The sequence below is a fragment of the Nannospalax galili genome, unplaced genomic scaffold (genome assembly GCF_000622305.1).
Source record: "Nannospalax galili isolate Female #2095 unplaced genomic scaffold, S.galili_v1.0 scaffold1082, whole genome shotgun sequence".
Lineage (NCBI taxonomy): Eukaryota > Metazoa > Chordata > Mammalia > Rodentia > Spalacidae > Nannospalax > Nannospalax galili.
The window spans coordinates 1460615-1481157 of record NW_008348580.1 but is presented as its reverse complement, the minus strand read 5'-3'; the positions used below and the strand labels follow the sequence as shown (position 1 = coordinate 1481157).

Below are 20543 nucleotides of genomic sequence, written 5' to 3'. Positions count from 1 at the left end.
TCAGGATTTGCTTTCAGGCATTTTGATAGCTGTTGGAGTGGTTAGAATCAGTGTCAGTTCCCTCTCAAAGGCTTCTAGATAGGGGGAGAAAACAAATTTAGCCATCATTTTAGAACAATAGCTGGTTGTCTCCCTTAGCTACAGGTGGGCATTACAGTATTGGAGACCAAGATCTGAAGTTTTACATCTCAGCAGCACTTTCTTGTTAGAAACAAAATCATCAATGAGAAATAATTGTCTAAATAAATTTTTATATAGACTTAACCCCAATGTCTGGGAAGTGTAATCCCCGGAACTCTTAAAGAAATATACGGATGATTTTGCCCTTTGGCTATATTGTCCTTTTGGGTGTTTAAGACTATACAGTAGGTCCAAATAATATATTTGATATTGATATTTGAGGTTATGATTGAAAGATGTGTATTGCTTGCTGTCATTTTGATTGCTGTTGTGTTCTCTGTCTAATTTTGTGTTTCCTCTATTATGCCTTTATTTATTTCTTTTGTTGCCCCTGGGGTATAGTTGTTTCTCTCTCTGCTCTGTGTATTGGTTCAAGTATTCTTTGAAGAACATGTATTCCTTTCAGGCTTTTTGTGTCATGGAAGATTTTTCTCTCCTCCTCAATTATAATAGACATTTTTTGCTGGGTAAAGTATTCTAGGCTTGCATCTATTTCTCTTCTGGCTTTCATAGTTTTCATTGATAAGTCAGCTGTAATTCTGATGGGCTTTCCTTTGTATGTGACTTGTTTTTTTTTTTCTTTTGCTGCTTTTAGTATTCTCTCTTTCTTCTGTACATTTAGTGTTTTTACTATGATATGTCATGGGGAGTTTCTTTTTTTGTTCCTATTTGGTGTTCTATGTGCTTCCTGTATTCATATGGGGATGTCTTTCCTTAATTTCAGGAAATTCTCTTCTACAATCCTTTTTAAGATCTGGTCAATAGCATTAACCTTAAGTTCTTCTTCCTCTATCCCTATGATCTGTAGATTTGGTCTTTCATGGTGTCCCACGTCTCTTGCATATTCCATTCCTGTGTTTTTAAAAATTTTCCATCATCTTTTCTTGAGTGGTCCAGTTCTTCAAATTTATCCTCCAATGTTGATATTCTGTTTTCCATTTCATTCTTTCTAAAGGTAAGGCTTTCCCCTGTTGTTTCAAGTTGGCTTACTGAGTTTTGCACTTCCTTCTTCATGCCTGAGTTTTCTTCAGTTTCTATTTCTTTCATGAATTCATTCAGAAGTTTATCCCAATCTTCTTTTAGTTCTTTGATTTGCTTGTTTGTGTGTTCTTTTTTTAATTTTTAATTTTTATTTTTATGTGTATGTGTGTATTGCCTACATGTAGGTAAGTGCACCCGTGTCGTGCAATGCCTGTGGAGGACAGAAGAGGCTGTTGGAGTCCCTGGAACTGGAGTTAGGGACAGTTGTTAGCTGCCATGTGGGTGCTGGAATTCAAACCCAGGTCTTCTGCGAGAACAGCCAGTGTTCTTAACTGCTGAGCCATCTCTCCAACACCTTCCTGTGTTCTTTAAATTCATTAAACTCCTTGATCATGTTTATGATTGTTATTTTAAATTCAGTGTCCTGGGTTATCATTAGGGTGTTCTTCATGTAGAACTCTTCTACAGAATTGGTGGAGTTTGGTGGGGAACATAATGTTTTGGCTTTCCATTTTATTATTCTTTAGTTGTGATTTTGGCATGTGAATTTCTTTGGTTTCTTTATGATTCTGACATGAGAATTAAGTTGAAGTATGCTTCTGTTTGTATTATCAGGGTACCTATATCCTTTCTTTATTGGTTATGTAAAGCTGGTGTTCAGGTTCTCTCAGGTTTAATTTGGAGGGAACTGATGGCTTCAGATCAGTTATTCAGGAGTACCCACAGAAGCCCAATTCAGGTTCCAGTCAGGTACACTCAGGCTTCCTTCACCACGTGGAGGCAGGATCTGGCTGGGGGCTCTGAGGCAATCCCCTGTGTTCTCAGCCCATCTGTCAGAGGGAGGCCAGAGGGAAGCCAGAACTCAGCACTCTCTGGTGGTCTGCTGAGATCAGAGCCGCTACATCGATGGAGATAGAAACCCACCCTCTCAGGCTGTCTCGAGCTTGTATTGTTCTTGTGCATGCTATAACCATTCATATGAGCAAGTTCCCAAAGGCCTGGAAAACCCTGTTTCCTGGTCATCATTCACCACCCCTGGCTCTTACAGTCTTTCTGCCCCTTCTTCCTGAGCCTTGGGTGGGTGAGGTTTAATGTAGGAGTCCTATTCAGAGACAGGCATTCTACAGTCTCTTGTTCTCTACACTTTGGCCAATTGTGCCTTTCTGTGTACATCACTGTCTGTTGCATGAGGAAGCTTCATTGGTGAGAGTTGAGAGATGCATTAGTTTTCACTACCCCCTGTTCCACTATGTTCAGTGAGCCTTAGGTGTACAGGTTCTATTATAGATGTGTTACTTAGGACTGGGCATTTCACAGACACTTATTCTCTGTGTGTGATCAGTTGTTGAACTCTGTAATAGTCTCCATCTGTTGTAAAAGAAGTTTCTTTGATGAGTGTTGAATAGTATACTTAATCTGTAAATATAAGGATCCATATTTTTTTTTGTCTAAATAGGGTTTTCTCTGGGATCTATGACCTCTCCAGCCTTGTGTATTTGGCTACAGTGCCACACATGAATTCCCTCCCATTGAGAAGACTTTAAGTCCAATTGGATAGATGTTATTACCCCCAAGATAAAAGTGCCACAATTGCACTGCTGTATTTTGTTGTTCTGGTCATTGTTTTGACTATTGGGCATTAAAGCTGAGGTTGGACCTTTGACTGATTTTCTTCCTTAGCAGTTTGCATAGTGTCCTCTAGAATTATGAGACTAGAGGATGTATCAGATATTAAACTGATAAGAACAGATACTACACTTGATCTTAGCCAAAAGTTGAAGAACATATAATTTATGGTTTTAATCAGGATACTTCTGAGACCGAAAGGACAAAGGGTCAATAGTAATGTTGGGAAACAGACAGGCATGCAGGCAAACAGGGGTGCATGTGCCTCCCAGAAGGACTGGGAATCATTTTTGCAAATTTAGCAAGACCATGCATGTGTTAGCCAATGCAGTAGCATGCCCCACTAGATTTTATTACTTTTTCTTATTTTGAGAATAACTCAATATAATAGTATGTCCATCTCCATTTCTAAGAATATTGAAGTTTTAATGTTTCCCTGGGTTTTTCTAGGGGAAGCAATGCAACTAGATTTTTTTTTCCTACAGAATGTTCGTCTTTGTGATACCTCTTTGAGTGAGGAAGAATCCTCTACCTTTCTTTAAAACAAGTTTCTTCCTTTTCCTTAAGGGGACAATGATTTTCATATAGAAAACCTTTAATTTCCTCCATCCTTGGTGAGCAGGGAAGCTTTTAACCTTTGGAAGAAGAAAGAAATCAGAGTAGGATGTCACTAGTTTCATATGAAACATACAACTACAGCCTAGTTGTAATTACCATCTTCATGCCTTTTTAGAAAGTTTGCCATCTCTTATGGTTTGAATGTGAACGTCCACCACAGGCTCATATGTTTAAATACTTGGTATCCAGCTTGTGGCACTGCTTTGCAAGGATGCAAAACCTTTAGAGATAGAGTCTAACTGGAAGAAGTAGATCACCGAGGGGCAGGATTTGATGGTTTACAACATGACTCCACCTCTCATCCACTCTCTGTTTCCTGATTGTGAAAACAGAAGTGTAGCCATGCCTTCCCCACCACGATGGACTGTATCTATTCAAACTATAAGCCAAAATAAGCCCTCCAACATGTTTTCATCTATATCAAGCCAGAAACTGAATATTTGCCTTTACAAAGTTTTCAACCAAATTGGAATTAATCTCACTTTAAAATGTAAGAAAAAATACATTTTTGTTTGCTCTATGTGACACATAAAAGTGAAGCATTCCTTAAATATCCCTGCCCAGAGGTACTGTTTTAAGAGTTAGCTGCAGGACAAAATTATTCATTGTCTAACAAGAAGGCATGGAGAGAAGTTTCGGGAGAGAGGAGGAGCCTTACCATGATGGCCTTTTTATTGTATCCAGATCTTAAAATGGACTGTAGGACCCTCAATAGGCAGGCATAATAGACAATGCAAGCAAAGTTTCAGAGGACAAAAGTTGGCTAACCTAGTGAGCAGACACCTCTCCATGATTTGTCAAACTCATATTCATAATGGTAAAGGCATCAAGTAGCCTGGGTTCTGAAACAATGTGTACACTGCTGTAGATTGAAAGCTGTGTCCTCCAGCACTCATGTTGAAACCTAGTCTCCACTGCACTATGATGGTGTCTGGATGTGAGCTTTTTGATAGTAATAGACTCATGAAGGAAGTAATTAACTCATGTGATAGCCTAATGAAATGAAACCCAGACCAGGAAATGAGTCCTCCCAGACCCTCCACCCCCACCCCGCACCTTCATCCTTCATCTTGCACTTCTAAGCTACTAGAACTGTAAAGGATAAAGTTCTGTTATTTATGTGCCAACGAGTTTATGAGTTTACAGTGTTTTGTTATAACATCCCCAACTGACCAAGAGAACATTGTTTAGCTAGTAAGCAATAATAAAAGTTCTTGATGCACAGCATCGCACTGGGGGCACCCCAGGCCCCCTGGCCACCTACCTTGGGGTGCAGGGGCCTGGTGATGGGCACAGCCACCTCAGACCATTCAATCATGCCATGCCCCAGAGTACCTCTCTTGCCAAGGTTTAGGCCTGAGAGTGGCCACTGTGCCACACACCCATGGTGTCACCAAAGTTCTCTCTGGGTCTCTTGCACTATCAGACAAACCATATAACATATCTTTATGTGCATTTATTATTATCGTGGGGGGGGGTAACTTCCAAAGGAATGAGCACCCAGTGCCTAGCCCAGCGCTACTCAGCTCTGGGCAGCCCTGCTCTGTGCCGTAGCTCAGAAACCATCATACCACATTCCCTCCCCACCCCCTGCAGCATGCCCATAGTCACCCCTAGCATTCGCTCATGCCTCAGGGACCCACATTCTCGCTGCAGGTCCATTCTATCAGGCCATTCTGTCCCTGAGTACACCTGGCTGCTGCATGTTCCCTACATATTACTCCCAGCTCGCCACTTCTGTCCCAATATGATGCCACAAGCCCCTCCTTCCACAGCTCACTCTGCTCAGTCCATTCTCTGCATCAGGCTCCGCCCCTTGGAAGAACCAGAGTCCCTGGGGAACACAGTCCACCCCTTTCCTCCATTCTTACAATCTTTATGCCAATCTTCCTAAGGTCTCTGAGCCTTGGAGGGGGTGACAGATGTAGGGTGATCTCTCTTGTATCATGGTGAGATAGTGACTTCTTGGGCCTCCCCATTAGTTGTCTTTGGCCATGGCCACTGATCTATCTCAGTGGTGTTTCTTCTACTATAAGGACAAATGGAGGGAAGTAGATGCATTTAAACAAACAAATGTAAATACAAATGCCTAGAAGATATTCCAGTAGGTGTATATATTCATTAAATAGTATACTTGTGATGCCTTCTCCACTAGGGCCTGTAGCCTTTCTCGACACAAAGCGTTGGCCTGGTCTACAGCACCAGATGTGTGTTCCACCCCTAGGAGTGGGCTTTATCCAATTAGAAATTTGTCAGTTGTACGTATGCTGGTTGAGCCATTATTGCACTTGCAGATATTGCTTGGCATGTCCATAGGGTGCAACATGCGGGATCCATCGTTGAGTAGAATCATAGGGTATCCTTTCTTCCCCAACCATCTGCATAGTGCTTTCTGGCAATATGAACGTCATCCATCTAGTGGCATGGAGATTTTTGGTTTAGTCTCTGTCCCAAGATGGTGCCACAAGCCCCTCCCTCCATGGCTCACTCTGCTCAGTCCATTCTCTGCATCAGGCCCTACCCCTTGGAGGAACCAGAGCCCCTGGGGAACACATACGGTTAGCTAGCCACCATCATCACCCAGGGGACAAGCTGGACACAGGCAAGAAAGAACTTGGCAATTAAGAAAGAAAATAACTGAAGAGCCATGATGGTGGCAATAGTGGCTATCTGCAAAATGGGACTCTGGGTAAGATGTCTTATGACTGGCTCCCCCTGGCCAGGCAGGAAGCTTTGAAGGCTGCAATTACCACAAAAAAAAAAAAAAAAAAGCCAACCAGAACCTTGATCCTGAAAAATAACATAACAACATGAGATCCATCTGTCTCTATGAGTGAAAGTGAAAGGTGAGTTAGTCCAATATCAATTTCTCTCAAGTGAGAAATTCAAGCCAGCAAGTAAATGCTTTCTTTCTTTGTGACACAGAAGCCAAAATGTTCTAAGTATAATCATGTGGACAGAACAGTGGAGACAGGAGAATAATAAGAACCAGTGTAATTGAAATTGTGACTTCCTCCCTTAACTGTGTAACTGTGTTTCCCTCCCATGAACCTGAAGCTGGGGTCACTTCCCATGAACCAGGAGCTGTGTTACTGTCCTGTGAATCTGGAACTATGGCTGTCTCTCATGAGGCTGGAACTGTGGTTGTCTCCTATAAACCTAGAGCTTTGTTCCCCTCTTGTGAGCCAAGGCTGTGTCTGTCTCTCATGAACCAGAGCTGTGTTTCCCCTATGAGCTTGGGACTATCATTACCTCTTGTGAACCTATACCTGAGGTCCCCTCCTGGGAGTCTGAAGCAGGGGCTGCTTCCCATGAGCTGGAGCTGTGTTTCCCTCCTGTGACAGTTTAGCTGTGATCCCTTCTCATGAACCTAGAGTCATGGTCCCCTCCTGTAAACTGGACCCGTGATCCCCGCCTGTGTGCTGGAGCTGAGGACCCCTCCTGTGAGCCAGAGTTGTGTTCCCCTTCCATAAGCTGGAGCCATGATCAATTCTTATGAACTGAAGCTGAGGTCCCCCTCCATGAACCTGGAGCTAAGGTCTCCGTGTGCTAGAATTGTGGTCCCCTGTGTTGAATCTGGAGTTGTGGTGCCTTCCTGTGAGCCTGGGCCTGTGGTTCTCTTGTGAGCTCAAGCTGAGGTCCACTCCTAGAGCTGTGGTCCTGTCCTGGGAGTTGGAGCTGTAGTCCCTGTCCTGTGACCCTGAAACTGTAGTCTCCTTCTGTGAACTTGAGTTGTGGCCCTCCTGTCAGCCTGACCTGTGGTTCCTTCGCATAAGCCTGAAGCTTTGGACACCTACCATAAGCCATAGCTTCACATTCATATCAACAGCAGTCTGATAGTGGAACAGAGTAGAGAATGGAGGACTTTTTGATGTTGGGCAGAAGTTTCAGTCTTCTTTGAGTGACTACATTCCCCACAGTGCTTGGCAGAGGCTTTCCCTCATGCTGGAGACAGGAGAGGCCTCTGTTATTTTCAGATTCTGGTTTTGGGAGAACTGATTCTCTGGAATGGATCTCTGACCTCCCCAGAGGCCCAACTGTAATCCTCGCTGCACACGTGGTCCTGGGTTCCAGGCCTTGATGCTGGACCTCTCCCATTACCAGGCACCAAGAAGTTTTGGGTTTTTTTTTTTTTTAATTTTTCTATTACTCTTCTACATCCCCAATATACCCTCACCTATGCCCCAATTGAACCTCTAGAGATAAAAATCACAGTCTGGGAAGAAGAAAGAAAGAAAGAAAGAAAGAAAGAAAGAAAGAAAGAAAGAAAGAAAGAAAGAAAGAAAGAAAGAAAGAAAGAAAGAAAGAAAGAAAGAAAGAAAGAAAGAAAGAAAGAAAGAAAGAAAGAAAGAGAAAGAAAAATTATTGCAATAACTAAACTGCTATACTCCTCAGACTGAAAATATGCAATTGTATCTTAGAATATAAATTGAAAGTTCTATATGTCTACTATAATTTTTGGATATTCTTTACTGACAAAACTACCAAGTGTCAACAATAACATGAAATTTGTCACTGCTCCTATAATGTGCGTTTGCTGTTCACTCCCTTTCCAAATTCTCTAAACTATACAAAATCTTTCAGTGTTAGAGATCGTGTTACTTCTTAAAGAAAACAATGTTAATACAATAGTTTTTCATTTAAAAAAATAGTAAAATTTCTTGTCTGGGATAAGCAACATGAAATGTTGATCACTGCTGAAGCTACTGATTTCAAATTGAAGCTTAACAAAATGACTTCTTCCATACACTGAGGACATGTTTTGCACTAATGAAAGTTTCTCAAAAACTGTTTATCTGGCTGGGGAGAAAGTTCAGTTGTTAAAGTGTAAACATGAAGACCTGAGTTTGACCTCCAGTACCCACCTATAAAACGCAGGTGTGGCACATGCTTGGAATCCCAAGCCTTGGAGAGGTAGATCCCTAAGATTTCTGGCCAGCCAGCATAGGCTACTTGGTGAGGGCAAGCTCCAAGTCAATGAAAGGCAAGATGAATTCCACCTGAGAAACAACACCTGAGACTGACCTCTGACCTCCACAGGCTTACACACACATGTGCATGTGCCCTACCCATATGCACCCAAATGAACATGCATGCACGCATCAACAAGCATCATATATACACAAAGCCAACTATTAGCACTAAGTGGAAGAGCAGGAGGATCACTACAAGTTTGAGCCCAGCCTGATCTACATAGCTAGTTCTATGCCAGTTGGGAGTACTTAACAAGACAGTGTCTCAAAAAACCAAAACACAAAATAGTCAATTATGTCTAAGCTCAGTGTAATATATATTGAGGTATATTTTAAAAATATACATTTTTAGGCTGGCTCAGTGGTTAAGATTACAGTCTGCTCTTACAGAGGACCTGGGTTCTGTTGTAGTTCCAGGGGATCTAACTGATCCCTTCTTCTGGCCTCAGTGGCATTGTGCATACATGGTGCAGTTACATACATGCAGGCAAAACACTCATACACATAAAATTAAGTGTGTGTGTGTGTGTGTGTGTGTGTTCCTTTTATGTGTTTGAGCTAAAGTGAAAGGAGAGTAGAAACAAAATACTACCCATAATCCCTGGAACACAAAGGCTCTACAACCAAATAGGACATTTACACTTCAGATTATGGTCTGTGGAAACTTTCTTCCCTTCTGTCTCTGGGATGTTTGTCTTGTGACTTGAAGGTTGCTGGATCTTCAGTCACTCAGGCAGCCTGGACTTGGGAAAGAGCTTCTGGCCCCTTCTCCAGATTTAAGTGGCAAAGCCTTAAGAACCAGATTCCTGAAGGGACCTTTGTTCGAAGAGGCACCATTTATCTGGTGAGTTTATTTTTTTATGCCAGCTTTAAAACACAAGGTGCTGGAATTTGGTCCAAGTAAACCTTTGGAAGAGCCAGAGGTAAAGAAGACTCTGGGTTTGTGTTTAGGAGAGGAATACAGAGAGACACTAGAGTAGACTGGGCTATTTATTAGTCAGTTCTTTCTCTCTCTACCGTGTGGCTTTAGTTTACAGATTGCCTCTGTCATTTAAAGTTACTTGATTTTCTTGATGGAAAGTTCTTTCTGGCTATATAGCCAGCAGGTTTGGCCTTCCCTGATGCTCAAAATGTTGAATGCTCTTCTGGGTGTGTTTATGGTTAGAGAATTCTGATGAGATGCACATTTCTGCCCTTTACCACTGGGAAATTGTCTATTCTGTCACTGGCCATGGATCATAGCATGGAAAGTCTCTGTCCTTTCTATGTTGACAAGTACTGGTGCTGTGGGATTGCTGGCTACCAGGAGAGATGCTGCATACATTTGATGGAAGATGAGGCATATTTGGGGGTTCTATTTTCTATTTTAAGGTTTTGGGTTTTTTTTTAAATAAAATTACATGCTTAGAGGAAGGCATTGGATCCATTGGAACTGGGGTTACAAGTGGTTGTGAACTACCTGGCATGGGTATTGGGAAATGAAATTGGGTCCTCTGCAAGATCAGCAAGCACTTTTCTTCACTGATGAGCCATTCTCTCCGGTCCCATGTTAGGTTCTTGAGAGCAATGTCATCACTACTGTCTGGCAGTGTATATTGCTGGCAGAGATACCATGCCTTAAGTCCCACTAGACACTGCTGGTTGTCTTTGCAAGGCATTGCAGGAGGGTCTACAAGCTGCAGAGCTGAGTTTCTGCTGCCATAGTGAAATGTGATAATTATGATAGAAGACCTTAGTGAGGAACATTGTCCAGCCACTGAAAGTTAGCAAAAATCCCTAGGAGATTCCATCCTAAGGTCTGTTTCTCCACCATAGTGGGACTGCTTATCATTCAACCTGCCAGAGCTGGGATATTGGGATATGGGTAGCACTATGATGGACACTGGACGTGTCTGGGCCACAGGCTCAGGCTATTGGGCACAGGCTGTACACATCTCAGACACCAGTATTAACTCTATTCTTTGCTAAGTGATATTGGGCACAGTACACTCTGAGCCTCAATTCAGCTCCCTGGACTTCACAACAGAGACCAAATACCTGCTCTGTCTACTTCACAAATACCATAAAGCCCTTGGTTTTATGACTCTGTGGAGGTATAAGATAAATGGATAAAATCAAAGACAATGCATGTGAAAACAGAGTAGAATTTGCAAGGGTATATGGCTGTGAAAATTAGCTTTGTGATTTTTTTTTAACAGTCATATGGGGAAAAGTATCATTTTTATATCATTTTTGAGACCTTGCTCTAGTATATGATTCTTTGAGATGTAAATGTTAAACTATCCACATGTACACCATTGTGTATGTGTGTGTGTGTGTGTGTGTGTGTGTGTGTGTGTGTTTGTGTGTGTGTGTGTGTGTGTGTAAGTACCTTATCCCCTGCCAGGAAACAAGGAGGTCTGGCAAAGAATTAGGAATCAGTATCCTGGTGCACCATGGTCTTTCATCCTAACAGTATTTTGCCCTGTTCTAATTCACCTCTGATTGCAAATGTATGTAGGAAACACATGTAAAACACATACCTAAGGGCCAGAGATCTACAACACACAGGAGGAAAACCAGTGATCACGGGAGTGGTAAGAAAGAAAAAGGAAGTTTGGGAATTAGCAGAAATGGCAGGAGAGAAGGAAAATGAGTCATCTTGAGAGGCCCCATGTAGAAAGAAGTAAGCCATAAAAATGGCAAGTGGGGACCTCAGGCTCAATAAATCAGATGCCAGGCAGACATGGCTTTAAAAAATGAGGCTATTATCACTGAAGTTCGTTTGACAGAGCTTAGGTGTGAAAGCCAAGTGACGATCACTCTTGTCCACAATCATAAAATAAAGTGCCAGGGTGATGAATCTCTCTGCTTTTCTTACAAACCCTGACTTTAAGAAGTGTCAATAAATTTGGGCCCCAACTTTAGGAAAACTCTACATCATAGATTTTCCAAGTTTCAGGCATACAATAGGCATTTAATCGATGTCTGGTGAATTGAAAGAACAGTTGGTGTTCTTAACTACTGAGCCATCTCTCCAGCCCCAATAGTCATATTTTTATAGAAAATGTACAAGAAAGTAGCTCAAGAATTGTAATTATTATTTATGAAAATTTCATAATAAAATTTATTACTTTGTAAAATAAATAATATGATTAGTGCTATAAAGAATTTTAATTGCCCTGTTCTAAGTTGCTAAGGCCTGTAAGAATGCATATATTGAAGGTAAACTACTGGTTGTGACCTTAAGAATAGAGTGGCTAGAAGAAAGGCATTTGGTTGCTTTTCCAGTGGCAACATAATTAAGAAATGCATCTTGTAACTAATTTCCTCCCATATGCACACAACCACACATATATAAATATGACCAAAATGTCCAAGAGAACAACTTAAAGGAAGAATTATTTATTTTAGCTCACAGTTTTAGAAGTTTCAGGCCACAGTCTTTGTCTTGGTTGAGTCACTCGGCCCATGGTGAGGCAGAATACAATGACAGAGAGCATGTGGCAGAGGGTGCTCACCTCCCTGTGAGCAGGAAGCAGCGTGAGGAAGCACCTGGGGACCAGGCATAACCTTCAAAACCACCGGCCCAAGGCTTTACTTCCTCCATCTAGGCCCAGGTTCTTACCTCTCCAAATAGTAGCACAAGCTGGGACAAAACATTCAACACCTGAGCCTGTGGGAGACATTTCACATTCAAACCAAAGCAATGGGCCACAAGGGAGATTGCCATCAAAGAAGAAGGGAAGAATCAACCAGGATCAAGTGTGTGAGTTTTTACCTCAGAGAGGGAAGACTGTAGCTTCTAAAGGATACTCACAGTGAACAGAGTCCAAAAACTGATCATTCAGGACAAATGCTCACCTTTATGCTAAAGCAGGATTCTGAAGGGCCCTTTTACTGGCCAATTATAAGGAGCTATTGCCAGAGAAGTTCGGAAGGCTCCTGTGGGTAGTATGAGAGACGGGGCATCGGGGATGTGACAACTTGTCCTTAGTACAGAAGTATTTTTAAATAGCTTTTACTACCATACTGACGCATTCCAGATTAATGAAGTTCTGAGGAAACGTGTGGAATGTGTGAGGAACAAGTTGTTTAACATGAGTGGGAAATAGCTGATTTGGTTTTAAACCTATAGTTTTAAACCTTAGTCCATTTAATGTAATAAGTTTTTGTCTTATAGTCAAAATTTTGCCCATAGTCAAAATAACAAACTGTTTCCTACAAGAAAGGTTTTGGTTTTTTTTTCTTTTTCTTCCTAAGCAATTACAAAAGATGGGATCCTAACTGGGTGTGGTGGCACACACCTTTAATCCTAGCAGAGGCAGGCAGATCTCTGTGAGATCAAGGCCAGCCTCGTCTACATCATAGCAAGTTCCAGGCCAGCTGAGACTACAGACCCTGTCTTAAAATACCAAGACCCCCCCCCCCAAAGGATGGGATCCTCTTTCACGAATTCAATGAAAATCAGAAAGTCGGTATTTGGGTCTTTGTTCTGCTGGCACAACATGACTTTGGCAAGTCACTACCATGACCTTACTTAAACTTTCCTGTCCATAATTTTCTGGAGACCTGAAGTGATTCTCCTCTCCATAAATCCAGAGCCTTTCAGCTGTGGGATGAAGACACATCTCCTGAAAGAAGTCCATTCTGCACCTCATTGGCTTAGCACTGAGATTTTACTTATTTGCTGTCAACCGATCTATTATTACCGGGCTTTCTTATATAGTATCAGAAATGTGCAGTTTATCAGTTTGCCTCTCCCTTTGAGTGCCTTGATCTTCCAGCTGATGCATGCATTACTGACTAGTCCTATGTCCTGTTTTCTAGAGTTCTGAATATAGTAGGTGACTTATAAGTTCTTAGAGGATCATATATCATTTTTGTAAATTTTCATGTTACAAGTAAGTGTCAAACAGGACATTCTAAATGAAAATGCTTAAGGGTCTTGGGTTATGCACAGCTCTGAACTGTCTCTGCCTGCACGAATAATTAAGAAGAGCTGAATCTCTGTGTGTGCCCACAATAGTATTCATGTGCATATTATAATCATGTATAAAATAACTTGCTTTGCTTCAGATGAAAAGTCAGTCTTGTTTAAAAGTAAGTATGAATGCGAAAATCATTTCAGCACCCTGAGAGTCACTAATGTCTCCTTGCAAGCTGAAGCTACAAAAAGTAATATTTTTTATTAAGAATAATTGAGTTCTTAAATAGAAAAAGGAACAACGCAGCATACCCTGAGACATTTTAGGTATCTCTGTCTTTGGAGAGTGCAGAAGTTTAGCTTAATTTGCCACATCTCAATAAGTGTCAGTATTAGCTCACTGTCCTTTTGGAAAATGAGAAAGTCAGGCTAAGCCTTCTATCAGGGGAAATGAACATCAAGAAGATGTTAAATTGTTTAAAAACCAAGCGTCCACGTTCCAGTGTAAAGAAGGTATGCATATTAGCAGTGGTGGGATCCAAACGTGTTTGCTAAGAACGTGGAATTTTATTACAAGCCCTCAGACAATTAGGTTAGTTAAAAATGACTAAGAGCTAGCCGAACAGATGATTACAACAACGAAATGTCTCAAGATTTTCTGTATTACTGTGAGCCAAGTTTTTTCTTCTCAAACATGCAAGAGTTATAAGAAAGAGATGAGGTTTGGTATGGTTTACTTTCCTACTTAACATGTATGTATTAGGTGAATTTGAATATATCCCCTGTACCCATGGGTAAAAAAATTAGCACATATATTTAGCATGAACTTTTGGGGTATACAAAGCAAAACAGACTAAGATTTCTTTTTCCTCTGTATCCCCTGGAATTGTGAGTTGCTGAGTTGTTCATAAGCCATTTGGCAGTGGTTTGGCTCTCAACACCAGCGTGATTGCATTTGAACTCTTGTCTTTAACTTTCTTAACAATATCACTTTGTTCACTCACACTTCAACTAGGAGCGTATAGTTCTTAATTCTTAGCACATTTCTCACCCTCCAGGAGAGGTGATGTCTCATAATCCATGCCAGCACTCTTTAGTAAGAACTGGCCTTCTGAGTCTACATTTTTGTCTTCTACCAGTTTCCCTTCTTAAAGAGCAATTCCAAACCTGTCCTCCACTGTGCGGGTAGCACCAGTGAAGTTCATACTTGTTTCTTCCAGTGCTCCTATCTTTACTTCAAGCCCTCCTTTTAGCCCTGAGGATAAGTGAGCCCATTTGGAAAGGCTTTGAACCCTTGGTGAGTCTCATCAGAAAGCACACCGAAATGCTATACTCAGAATGCAATCTTCGTTAGGAATTTCTCCCAGCTGCTTGCAGAAGCTGCGGCTCAGCTCCATTCATAAGCACCATGCGGGGGACAGCATTAGTTAAGGTCCTTAGACAAAAGTGGAGCCTCTTGTTTGCCTGTTCAGTAGCGCTAGATGGGACCACATGGGCGTGGAACTTTTTGGGTTGACCCAAGGCCGGTTCATCATTTATTCAGCCCACATTCTCAGAATCCTTGAAAGCCCCCAAAGTCAGAAATAGAATCTTCCGGCTTTTCCCTCCCTCAGATTATTTCAGGGAAAGTGTTAGCTTCCACTCTGACTAATGGAAGTAGCTGTGTGTCAATGAGCAAGTCATTTCTTCATTTAAAATAGGGATGATGAATTTGTCTCATGCCTCTTAGGTGTGGCATGACAATTGAGGGTTAATACAGATACACAGCTGAACAGCCTAATAAGCTGTGATCATGATCAGGTTTGTATTGTTAGCTCTGCCGTTATTCAGAACATCCAGCAGAGCCCACAGTGATTCACATGGACCACAGAGAGCAATTTGATTCTGAAGCACAACAGCTTTACCCATTTTTTTCCTTCCTTTCAAATTTTAATTCTTGTAGCAATTATAAGTTGCAGTCATTCTGCAATGCTCCTTGCAAACATTTCCTCATGTCTCACAAGTGTATGCATTAACAATAGACTATAATTTCTTTTTTAATAGATTATCAAATTGGAATTTGCAATATGTTGATTTTTGCTTATTGGCTTGAGATCCACAGATGCTAAGTGGATGGACTTACTGTATTTCATGTTGACTTTGTTTTATAATTACCTCAAGACTAATTATGATACAAAATAATAGAGCTGAAATGGCAGCTTCTCATGGAAAAGGTAAGACTCAGAGAAGTTCATGACTTCATCTTAGATCACATAGCCAACTATGCCAGGGCAGAAGCAGGACATACATAAAACCCGCTACAGGGCTCTGCTTACTTTCATCTAATTGATAGTTCTCTTCAAGAGGGAAAATATTTAAATGTGCACATTCTTCTCAGCAAGGAAACTCTGGACTTAAATGGAAATTTGATTGAAAGGAGAAAAATATTTGAGATAGTTTTGAAAATTTAATTTAAAATTAAACTCAATTACTTTAAGTAACATCTTAAAAGATGACTTTAAAGTCATACCCCAGAAGCCACAGATATGATAATAAAAGGTTTATGCTGCCTGTTTTACCAGACATTCTTCAATCCCATTTTCTTTCCAGTGTTTATAACCAGCACGGAACTGAGGGAATTAAAAACAGTCAGCTTTCATCTCCTCTAAGACTTCTGTTTTAAAATTGAATTCCTGAGGGCGAAAGGGAATTCCCTGTGCTCCATATGCACCACTTTATTATTCTACACCCCCCACATACTCACACACACACACTATATATATATATGTATATATGTATGCATATCCATATGTATTTAAATTTCCCCCCAGAATGAAGCCTACTTTGCCTTTTCTCATCTCTCCCCCTTCAACCTCCCCTCTTTCCCCCACACATCAGACCTTAGCTCAATGACATTCTCTCAAGATCAAAGTCAAACGATAATTTCCATGAAAGCCAAAGTCATTTCAGTCTCTCTTTTCCTCTCTCACTGAAAAGCCTGAGTGTCAAGCCAGTTGAAAGACTAAAAATTCCACCATCCTCCTCTTCCTCTTCAGATGAAATTCCACGTGCCCTCCCTCTCCCTCCTCCTGTTTCTTGTCATTCAGATATACTACTGCTTTACTGCAGAGACAGCTACAGAAATCTTCAACTTTAAATTCAAGATTTAATTGCTTACTTCCCCCTCACCACCTCCCTCTCTCTGACTTCCTGGTTAAGCAATGAAAGACTTAAGGTGATGATACAGAGAAAAGGGCCAAGAAGTAAGAATCTGAAAACTTGTGGAGTGAGTGATGATAAATTAGGGATGATATAAAATATATATTTAGTGACTGTAAGCATCATGTATAACTGTACATATAAGAAGTATATTATTTTATGTATGTATCTTAAGTTCATAAAAATCATTTCAAATTTTAGGATAATTTTTCAGAGCTTGTAAATAACCTAGTTAAAATACTGACCCTAAGGCAGTCTGACCCTGGAGTTTCAGCTCTATGCAGGTGTGTGAGGTCAGTGGTTTATGGAACCTGGGACTACTGAAGAAAGGCCACCAGACTCAATTCAGACTGGGATAAAAGATTTCATTCACGCTAGCTTGGACTGCAGTCTCCATATCAGGTTAGAGTGCTGCAGTGGGGAGGGGAGTGAAAGGGGACCTTTTAAAGCTAAAAACCACACAAGGAATGTTGACAAGGAATGTGGTCCCCGAATAACAGGGTCATCACTGTCTACATGTCAAGGTGCCCCAGTATAGCAAAACAAGCAACTTACAGGAGCCAAAATCAGCAGTTAGTCATATCGTAACAATTTTGTTTTCTATTTGTCTAGAGAGCAAATGGCTGCGGCAGCATTCTCCTGGGAGTTAAGGGGGAGAGGGGTCCTTAAAAACAAACCGTGACCTAGAAATACACTATGGCTAAGCTTCTAAGATGGCTACTTTATCCAAAATGGAGTCAGTTTGGTCAGTACAGTGGTATAGTAATGACAAGAGTGGGAAAGGCTCTGTGCAGCATTATGGTCCCGCCTTCACACACTTCTGTTGACTTGCTTCCCGCATGTTGATAAGGAATTATCTATCTGACTCTATCCAGCCAAATTAATGGGCCAGCAAGCTGAAGAGCAGACACTGACCCTAGTCTTCTCATTGATGCAAGATTCTTCTATGCATAATCACAGACATGCCCAGGCAGCTCCTTTAAAACAGGATGATGAGGCTCTGATTTTGCCCTTAAAGAATGAGGGAGGCATTTCTGAAATCACTGGTATTTTTCAGGAAACATTCCATAAAATCACTACCTGAGAGTTAACTGATAAGAGAGGTACAGACATTGTATTTCTTTGTTTAAAATGTCATCTGAGAAGCTTTAGGCAAATGAAAATAATTTTTCTTAAGAAATGGAATGATCAGTTCTGCACTTAACACATTAAGGAAGAAAAAATACTGTGGTCATTTTTATCATTTGAAAAGAAAAATGGAGAAAAATATCAAGTTTCCAAAACAGGAAATCTCCCTAGAGTCTACCTCCAATTGGAAAGCTCATTTTATATTTTGTAGATTTAAAAAAAAAAACAGAATTTAACTCTAATAAGTAGTTATTTTAGCATTATTTCTTGGATATTGAATTCATTTGCTGAAAATACTATAATACCATGGGATGAAGACTGGTCCCAATAGGAATCATGAGCTTTCCTAGGGATTATTAAGAAACGTTCATACATCCATTATTAATAATAGATGTGGTTTTCGTTGCTACTTTTATGCCCAGTAGACAGGAGAGAAAAAGAGAAGAAAAAGTGCAGATTCAATTAAAACAAATGAACAAACAGAATTCTAGAGTGTGTACTCAGTACACACACAACATCTTGTCTTGTAAACTCCTGACTTGGTAATCTGAATTGGCAGTTTTTCTGATATGATGAAGAGAAGTATAGGGAAGTGGAAGGCAGAGTTAACATTTTTTATGAATACAATATGTAGGCTCACTGTCATCAAATTTTGTCATGTTCTCCCACTGCTACTATGGGTTCAGTCTTGGGACCAGCTTTCGCCAGTGGGATATCATAAAATCTGGTGCAAGCAGAGGACAGGAAGGTGCTTATGAGTTTATTCTTGTTCTTTCCATCTACCATAGCCCTAAGAAAACATATTCAATAGCCTGCTAGGGGTTAAAAGACACACAGAGTGAGTAACCCCCCCTCCCCGAATCATTCCAGATCAGACCATCAGTGTCTGTTAGCTTTTGGGGATTATTACAAAATACCTGAAATAATCAACTTCTAAAAAGAAAAGGCTTGTTTTGGCTCATTTTGAGGGGGTGGTGGTCCATTATTGGTTATCCCTGATGCTTTAGGAATGGCGGAAGGGAACACTTGTGGCAAGAGCTTATGGTGTAGCAAAATCCCTCACATCATGGCTAGGACATGTTTGGGGTGGACCAGGACATGATTGGGCAGCACAATCCCCTTCACGAGCATGCTCCAAAAGACTGGAAGACCTTTCATGAACTAGCCCTTACTCCCTAACTGTTCCACCACTTCCCAATAGTGGAATTTAGGAGGATCTTCAGGAGCCATGTTAGAGCATCATCCTAGATGAGTCAACAACCAGCCATAAGCAAATTCAACAGTGATCAAAAGAGTTGTTTAACTGAGCCAAGCTCAGTGAAGCCACCGAGCACACCTCCCACACGCATGAGTGATAGTACTTATTGTTGTAAGGTTATGTTTTATGGCAGGCTAATGCAAACACTAGAAAATTGTTACAAAATTCGATGTGGAAATGGTATCTAGGTACCAAAATACATTTTTGGTTATATTATATACTCTATGAAAGCTATAGCTGGGATATGGCAAGCCATTTAAAAGTAAGGAAAATATTTTCACTTAAAAAAGTAAGATTAGGGATGGAGAGACAACTCAGCAGTTAAGAGTACTGGCTGCTCTTACAGAGGACCCAGTTTCAGGTCCCAGCACCCAAATGGAGGTTAAAAACTGTCCATAACTTCAGTTCCAAGGGATCAAATTCCTCTTCTGGCCTCTGTGGGGATTACATGACATGGGTGTACTCACCATACATGTTGGCAAAATACTCATACATGTAAAATCAAAATAAATAAATAAATAAATTTTAAAAACAAATTAAGATTATTTGTGCCACCAGTCACTCAGAGAAAAGAACTATAGCTTTTAGGGGAATCACATGACTGAGTCTCTCCTCAGCAAAAATCTTTTTCAAGATGCTTCTTTAGTGGGGCATATTCAGAATGGATTTTGCTGCGTGGGAACTGACCAGGAGCTGAGGGGTTTAAGAACTTGAGAGGTTCCATGTTATGGTTTGAATCTAAAATGCCTCCTATAGGCTCATGTATGGGGTCCCCTGTTGGTGGTGCTGTTTTGGAGGGTTTTGAAACCTCTGGGACACAGTGTCTAGCTTGTAGATGTAGGCCAGTGGAGGTATAACTTTAAGCCTCTATTTCTGGGTCTGCTGTCTGCTTCCTGATCCATCAAGATGAGAAACAGCAGCTGCAAGCTTATGTCACCATGGACCAAGATGTTCCTCTAGTCTTTCCTTGTCATGATGGACTGACTCTGTTCCCTGAAACTGTTGGCCAAAATGCATATGATAAAGACAATGATAGCTGACATTAACTGAGCAAGGTGCTTATTATATCCCAAGTACTAAATTAGGCAATCTTAACAGAAAACTGGGATCCCAGGGCTTATAGGAAGCAGTTTATTTGTACTGGTACAGTCCCTGAAAGAGATATTTCTTGAAAGCAGGGCCCCCGACAAAGGAAAGCATAGTCTTTTATCCCCCAGGTACAGTTCAGTTTCTCTGTCTCCAATATATTACTATATATTGCACACATATCTGATTCGGTGCTCTGTGCTACAGAGTCATGATAGGCAGAGTTGTGTACGTGCACCCAGGTGCAGATGACGCTGCTTTTCTTTTTCTTTGTTCTGGGTGGTTCCTGTCCCAGTGCTACATTCAACTCTCAATAGGTCAGCTAATTTATCCTCCTTAACAACTCAGCAAAAAATTTTATTGCTTTTCCTTCATTTTATACTTGAGGAAACTTAAACCCAGAGTCATTAGAATTTGCCAAGAAAAAATAGTTACAGAACCTTTATCCATCCTGGCCAACAGCTTGACTGAAGGTATCGCCTGTCTGGCTTTGCTGTTTGTCAAGTAACTTTTAGCTATATATATGTATGCTCTTATGAAATTATATTGGCCCCTTTAATCTTTGGTTATACTTCCCTTTTGGGTGTTT

General features: G+C 40.9%; 1 pseudogene; it reads right to left on the bottom strand.

Annotated features, from left to right (window-relative positions):
* Positions 1–2839: 2839 nt before the first annotated feature.
* On the bottom strand, positions 2840–2949 carry LOC115072433 (annotated as a pseudogene).
* Between the last annotated feature and the right edge of the window lie 17594 nt (positions 2950–20543).